The sequence below is a fragment of the Heterocephalus glaber genome, unplaced genomic scaffold, assembly GCF_053883595.1.
Source record: "Heterocephalus glaber isolate CG9 unplaced genomic scaffold, H.glaber_assembly_v1.0 deba00001608, whole genome shotgun sequence".
Lineage (NCBI taxonomy): Eukaryota > Metazoa > Chordata > Mammalia > Rodentia > Bathyergidae > Heterocephalus > Heterocephalus glaber.
Window position 1 is genome coordinate 37,994,110 of NW_028258379.1, and position 7,737 is coordinate 38,001,846.

Consider the following 7,737-nt stretch of genomic DNA (forward strand, 5'->3'; position numbering starts at 1 on the left):
GATTCATTCATGGGTTACAGGGGTGGTTCAACATATATAAATCAATAAATGTAGCACACCACATTAACAGAGCTAAGGACAAAAACCACATGATCATCTCAATAGATTCAGAAAAAGCATTTGACAAAGTCCAGCATCCATTCATTATAAAAATCCTGCAGAAAATTGGAATAGAAAGTCTTTCTCTCAGTCTGATAAAAGCCATCTATGACAAACCAACAGCCAACATCATACTAAATGGTCAAAAACTGAAAGCTTTCACTCTAAAATCAGCAAGAAGTCATGGATACCCACTATCACCACTCCTATTCAATATAGTTCTGGAAATATTAGCCACAGCAATTAGACAAGAAAGAAAGAAAGAAAAAATAATAATATGAATTGGAAAGGAAGAAATTAAATTATTTGCCAATGACATGAAACTCTACATGGAAAATTCCAAAAACTCCACCAAAAGATTCCTAGAATTAGTATCCAAATTTGGCACCATAGCAGGATACAAAGTCAGTATTCAAAAATCAAGAGCATTCCTGTACACTAATAACAATCTCCCTGAGAGAGAAATTAGGAAAACAGTACCTTTCACAATAGCATCAAGAAAAGTGAAATACTTAAGAAGTAAGAGAACTATACACTGAATACCACAATACTGTAAAAGATGAGATTGAATAGGATATCAGAATATCAAAAGATATTCCCTGTTCTAACATAGGCAGAACAAATATAATGAAAATTGTCATACTTCCAAAACTGTTATACAGATCTAATGCAATTGCAATCAAAATACCAATAGAGTACCTCAAAGAGCCAGAGAAAACAATCCTAAAATTCATATGGAACCATGTTCCTAGCAGCACAGTTTGTAATAGCTAAAAGTTGGAAGCAGCCCAATTGCCCATCAACTGGAGACTGTATAAAGAAAATGTGGTTTTTTAATAAAATGGAGTATTACTCAGCCATAAAGAATGAGAAACTAGAGACATTTATAACTAAATGGATGCACATTGACGCGATACTCTTAAGTGAAATAAATAGGACACACGTGTAAATACTGACTAGTTTCTCTAGTGTGAGAAACTGAAGGTGTAAATAAGAATCAAAAGGCATAATAGATCATGTGAAATAGGAAGAAAAGATGCAAAAGGGAAGGGGAATAAGGAGGGGTAGGGCAAAGGAAAGAAGGAAATGGAATTAATATGAGAAAATGAAAATAATGGAAACAAACTTTGTAAATAGGGAGGGGTGGGGGTGCAGGGCAATGGGGAAAAAATAAGAACCAAGATGGATTGTGTGAAGGTACAAATTCCCAATGATGAATGACATTATACTGTGTACCTAAAATGTACCAATAAGGTTAATTTTTTAAAAAGAATGAGAAACTAGAGACATTTATAGCTAAATGGATGCACATTGAGGCCATACTCTTAAGTGAAATAAATAGGACACACGTGTAAATACCAAAGTTTCTCTGAAAGTGTAAATAAGGATCAAAATGTATAATTGATAATGTGAAATAGGAAGAAAAGGCCTAAAAGGATAGGGGATTTGGGAGGGGCAGGGGACAGGAAAGAAGGGAAAGGAAAAAATATGAGAAAAGAAAATAATGGAAACAAAGTTTTTGTAAATAGGGAAGGGTGGAGGAGTTGAAGGGAGGGCAGGGGAACGGGGAACAAATAAGAACCAAGATACATCATGTACAGGTAAAAGTTCCCAATGATGAATGTGACTGTATTGTATCCCTACAATGTACCAATAAACTTTATGAAAAAATATTAATTCTGCCAATCCATGGACATGGAAGTTCCTTCCATTTTCTAATCTCTTCTTCAATTACTTTTTCTAAGTTCTGAAATTTTCATTTTAGAAGTCTTCCATCCTCTTGGTAAGATTGATCCCTAAGTATTTTATTTTAAACTATTGTGCATGGAATTATTTTCTTGTTCTTTATCAGCTAGTCCATTATTGTTAGTAATATTATTATTATCCCCTTTTTTTTGGTATGGGGATCGAACTCAGGACCTTGGGCTTGCGAGGCAGGCGATGGAACCACTGAGCTAAGTCCCTGGCCATAGTAATATTATTGGTAGAAGAGCTGTTGCTTTCTTAATGTTCATATTATATTCAAGACATTCCTAAAATTATGTATTACCTTTAAAATTCTTTTTGCTTGAGCCTTGAAGGTCAAGTACAAAATCTCTAATTTCTCATTCTTTATGGCTGAGTAGTACTCTATTTTATATTTTAAAAAATACCACATTTTCCTTATCCAGTTTCCAGTAGATGGACATTTGGGCTGCTTCCAAGTTTTAGCTATCACAAATTGTGCTGCTATGAACATGGGTAAGCATATATCACTGTGGTATGATTCTTTTCATTCTTTGGGGAAGATACTCAGTAGGGGAATAGCTGGGTCAAATGGGACTTCCAGTCCTAGTTCTTTGAGGTATCTCCACGCTGATTTCCACAGTGGTTGCACCAGTCTATACTCCCACCAGCAGTGGAGCAAGGTTCCTCTTTCCCCACAGACCCGGTAGCATTTGTTATTGGTTGATTTCTTGATAGCAGCCATTCTTTCTGGGGTGAGGTGGAATCTCAGCATTGTTTCCATTTCCATCTCTCGAATGACCAGTGACGTTGAACGTTTTTTTAGATGTTTACTTGCTATTTCTACTTGTTTGTCTGGAAATGTTTGTTCATTTCAGATGCCTATTTTTGGATTGGGTCTTTAAATTTGGGAGGTCTGATTTTTTTAAGTCCTTTATATATATTAGATAGTAGACCTTTGTCTGAGGAAGAGCAGGTGAAAATTTTTTTCCACATTGTGGGTTGTCTCTTCACACTGTTGGTGGTTCCTCTCGCTGTGCAGAATCAGCCTCCTTATCTTTGATAAGAGGCCAGACACGTAAATAAATGATGTGAGAAAACCGGCTTTCCACCTAATCAAAATTGAACCTAGACCTGTATCTCTCACCACACACTAATCTAAAATTGAGATAGATCAAAGATCTGAACATAAAAACAGAAAAATTTAATCTGCTGGAAGATAGAATAGGTAAAACTCTAGATGATATAGGAATAGGCAAAGACTTTATGAACAAAATCCAGATCACACAGGAAATATTACAAAGAATCAACAACTGAGATCACATCAAATTTAAAAGCTTCTGCACAGCAAAAGAAACCAACAGAATGAAGAGATAACTCACAGAATGGGAGCTACTCCTCAGACAAAAGACTAACATCTAGAATATATAAACAACTAAAAAAAATGAGACCTCCCAAATTTAAAGACCCAATCCTAAAATGGGCAGCAGAAATGAATAGACATTTCTGAGATGATGAAATACAAACAACAAACAAATATATGAAAAAATGCTCAATATTGCTGGTCATTCGAGAAATGCACATTAAAATGACACTGATATTCTATCTCATTCCATAAGGAGTGGCTATTATCAAGAAATTAACAAATGACAAATGCTGGTGAGGCTCTAGAGAAAAGGAATCCTTCTCCATTGCTGACAGGAGTGTAAACTGGTACAACTGTGGAGGTTAGTATGAGGATTCTCTAAAAACTAGAACTAGAGGTTTTTGACCCAATTATTCCCCTTCTAGGTATCTTGCTGAAAGAAAAGCATCATATAACAGTGATATATGCACGCCCATGTTTACAGCAGCACAATTTGTAATTACTAAATCTTTGAAACAGCTCATATTCCCCCCAACAGATGAATGGAGCTAAGTGTGGTAGCACTTTGGAGGCTGAGGCAGGGGGCTCACCAGGAGTTTGATGTGAGCCTGGAGTACATAGTGAGTTCAAGGTCAACCTGAACTATACAGGGAGATCCTGTCTTTAAAAACAAGCAAGCAAGCAAGCAAACAAACATGAATGGAAAAAGGAAATGTATTTGTATACAGTGGAGTACTAGTCTGCCATAAAGAAGGATAAACCTGAGTCATTTGTAGGAAAATGTATGCACCTTGAGACCATAATGTTGTTTTTTTTCCCTTAAATTCTCTTATTGGTACATTTTAAGTATACAATACGTTACATTTATCATTGGGTGCTTGTACCTGTACATGATGTATCTTAGTTCTTATTTTTTCCCCCATTACCTGTGCGCCCTTCACCCCCTCCACCCTTCCCTATTTACATAGATTTCGTTTTCATTTTTTTCTTTTCTCATAATTTTTCCTTTCCCTTCTTCCTTTTCCCCTTCCCCTCCCACCACTTGTACACCTTTGGACCTTTTCCTACTTCAAATTATCAGTTATTCATTTTAATCAATATAATGTTATGTTTTTACTCTCTCTTTTTTTTTTTTTGGTACTGGGGATCAAACTTGGGACATTGTGCTTGCGAGGCAGGCACCGGAACCACTGAGCTAAATCCTTGGCTATAGTGTTATGTTAAATAAACTGAACACACAAGTATAGATATCACATCGTTTCTCTTGTGTGAGGCACTCAAAGGGTAAATGAGGACCGTAATGGAGGGTAGATATTGGGAAGTAGGAAGAACATATTCAAATGGGAAGGGGAACAAGGGAGTGATGAGTGGGAAGGAAAGGATGGGAAAAGGGAAAAAGAGAATGGAAGGAAAAAAATGGAAACAAAGATTTTGTAAATAGGGAGGAGAACAAGGGTTGAAGGGTGGGAAGGGGAATAGAAAAAAAAGAATTAAGACAGGTACAGGTACAAATTCTCTACAATGCATGTGGTCAATATCTATGGCAAATATGTACTAATAAAAATAAAGCTAAAAAGTGCAAATCAAAATTCCACAGATTTCTTCTCAACCCCGTCAGAATGGCTATCATATAAATTCCAAACAGTATTAGATGCTGGAAGGTTGTGGGGAAATGTAATCTTTCCACACTGCTGATGGGACTGTAAGTTAGTACTGCCACTATAGAAATCAATATAGAGGTATCTCAAAAACCTTAAAAATAGGGCCGGGGATTTAGCTCAGTGGTTCTGGTACCTGCCTTGCAAGCACAAGGTCCTGAGTTTGTTCCCTGGTACAAAAAACCCCCTAAAAAATAGAGTTAGCCCTTGATTTGGCTGTACCTTTCATTGGTGTTTACACAAAGGAACTAAAATGAGCACATTATGAGTATACTGACATCCACATGTTTATTGTGGCAGAATTCACAATAGCCTGGATGTAGAACCAGTGTGACTGCTTATCTACAGATAAATGGATTTGGAACATGTGGTGTGTGAATATACACAGTGAAGAGGAATGAAATTTTGTCATTTGCAAGAAAATGGATGGATTTGAAGATCATCATTTTGAGCAAAATAAGCCAGACTCAGAAAGACAAGTATCACACATTCCCTCTAGTGTATGGAATGTAACAAATATGAGAAGAAAGCAGAGGGAGACTATTATCACACAAAAGAATGGAATTAGAAGGATAGGTGGGGTGTAATGAAAGAAAATAGTGGTATGATAAAAACATATTATATACATTGAAATTCAAAATGTAAGCTGGGGGAAGGAGTAGACAAGGGTGTGTATGAAATTGTATAACCAATATACACTAACAAAACATAGACTTGGAAATTAATAGTACCTTCACTTCAAACGTCAATCCTTGGGCCTAACAACAACAACAACAACGAAAGGTAGACAGTATTAAACTCATACAGTGTCATTTAAACACAAGTTACAGCATTAAGTCACTTCAGTGCTTTTTGAGAGTGAAGATTAGAAATATGTAGTCCAGAGAGCTACATTAGGAGTGATCTACTGATAAACGTAGTACATTCATAACTTTTGGAAATGCTTTCTTCAGTTTGTGCAATTTCTGAGACATTCTTCACAAGTCATTAAGTTCATTAAGCTCCTAATAAGTTTCGTGTTTATAGGGCTCCACTACATGAGACATTTTCATAGGACTTTGAAACTTTTAGTTACACCTGACAACTTTTGTGTATTGTCATGATCACTGGGTTTTGATCCAGTGTGCACTCATACACATGTGCAAAAATAAGACTTTTGAACATATATTCTATTAAAGGTTTCTCAAAGAGTACAGTAGTTTTATTTGTGAATTGAACCGAGATGGGAACAAGGGTTCCCATGTGCATCTTGTCTTCGCTATGCATTGTCATGTGTGTTGGGAAGACTGTCATGAGGCCTTCTCACATTCTATGTTTATATTGTCTCCAGTTTGGGTCCTTTCAAGATTTTAGAGCTAAAAAAGACTTTTCCACATTGCTTACATTCATAGGGTTTCTCTCCGGGGAGAGTTCACTATGTTTTCAAAAGGAGCTGGAGGGCCGGGGATTTAGCTCAGTGGTTTCGCCGCCAGCTGCGCAAGCGCAAGGACTCGAGTTCGATCCTCGGTACCAAAAAAAAAAAAAAAAAGGAGCTGGAATAAATGAACGCTTTCCCACACTGTCTGCATGTGTAGTTTCTCTGCAGGGAACTGAAACAAAGGAAGACTTTCCCACAACACTCACATACTTGGGGTTTCTCTTCACTGTAGTTTTTTTCCAAATGGTATGAAAGAGAATACGAGTATTGAAGGGTTTCCTATGTGGCTCACATTCATAGAGTTTTGCTTCAATGTGACTTCTTTTATGTCTATGAAAGAAAAGGTAATGAATGAAGGCTTTTCCACATTGCTTATATCTGCAGGTTTTCTCTCAAGCGAGAATCCTTCAGTGGTGTTGAAGGGAGCTGAGATAAGTGACAGCTTTGGCACATTGCTGACATACATAGAATTTCTCTGCAGTGTGATTTCTTTTATGTTCATGAAATAAAATGTATGGAATAAGGCTTTCCTGCAATGCTTGTATCTACGGGGGTTCTTACCTGTGTGAGTCCTCCCAGGGCATGGAAGAGAACTAGGATAAGTTATAGTATGAATTTTCTCATGTATGAGAAATGAATTGGAACAGCCAAAAGCTTTACCACATTTCTTTCACCTATAAGATTGACCTTTATTGTTCACTGTTGTGTGTCTCTGAATGCCTGCAAGAGTCGTGAAGCTTGCACCACATTGTTTCTATGCCCAGGGTTGCATATACCATGAATTCTTATGTGTATTTGATTTTTTTCGCTAAGTATATCAAATTAATATTTAGTAATTTTGGAGCATAGAGAACATCTAAATTAGAAAAAACCTGCAAAACATTTATCATTCTCTAATATGTACATATATTGTATTCCATTAAAAATGTACCTTGTTAATGAACTTTTTTCACAAAACAAGGAAAAATAATTCTTTCTAAATGTTTCAAATTTTTATGAGTACTTCTGTACAGTACAAAATGATTACATTAATAATGGGGATTTTGTACATGTACATATCTTAATTCTTTGTATTCATAGAAAAATAAGTCTAAAATTGATATGGAATGAAGATATCCTGGAGATCCAGAGAAAAGCTAGGCAACAAGAGCAAAGTAAAAGGCATTACAATCCCACACTTCAAATGAAACTACATAGCCACTGTAGTTAAAATTGTATGGTACTGGCACAAACACCAAGATATCAACCAGTGGAATAGAATAGAAAATGGAGAAACAACCCTAAGCACCTTCAGCCATCTAATTATCAACAAAGAGACCAATAATATATGCTGGAAAAAAAGCATCTTTAACAACTGGTTGTGGGGAAACTGGCTATCCACATGGAGAAGACTGAATCTTGATCCTTATCGCTCACCCTGTACTAAAATCAAATCAAAATGAATTGAAGACATAGATTTTAAAACTTAAATA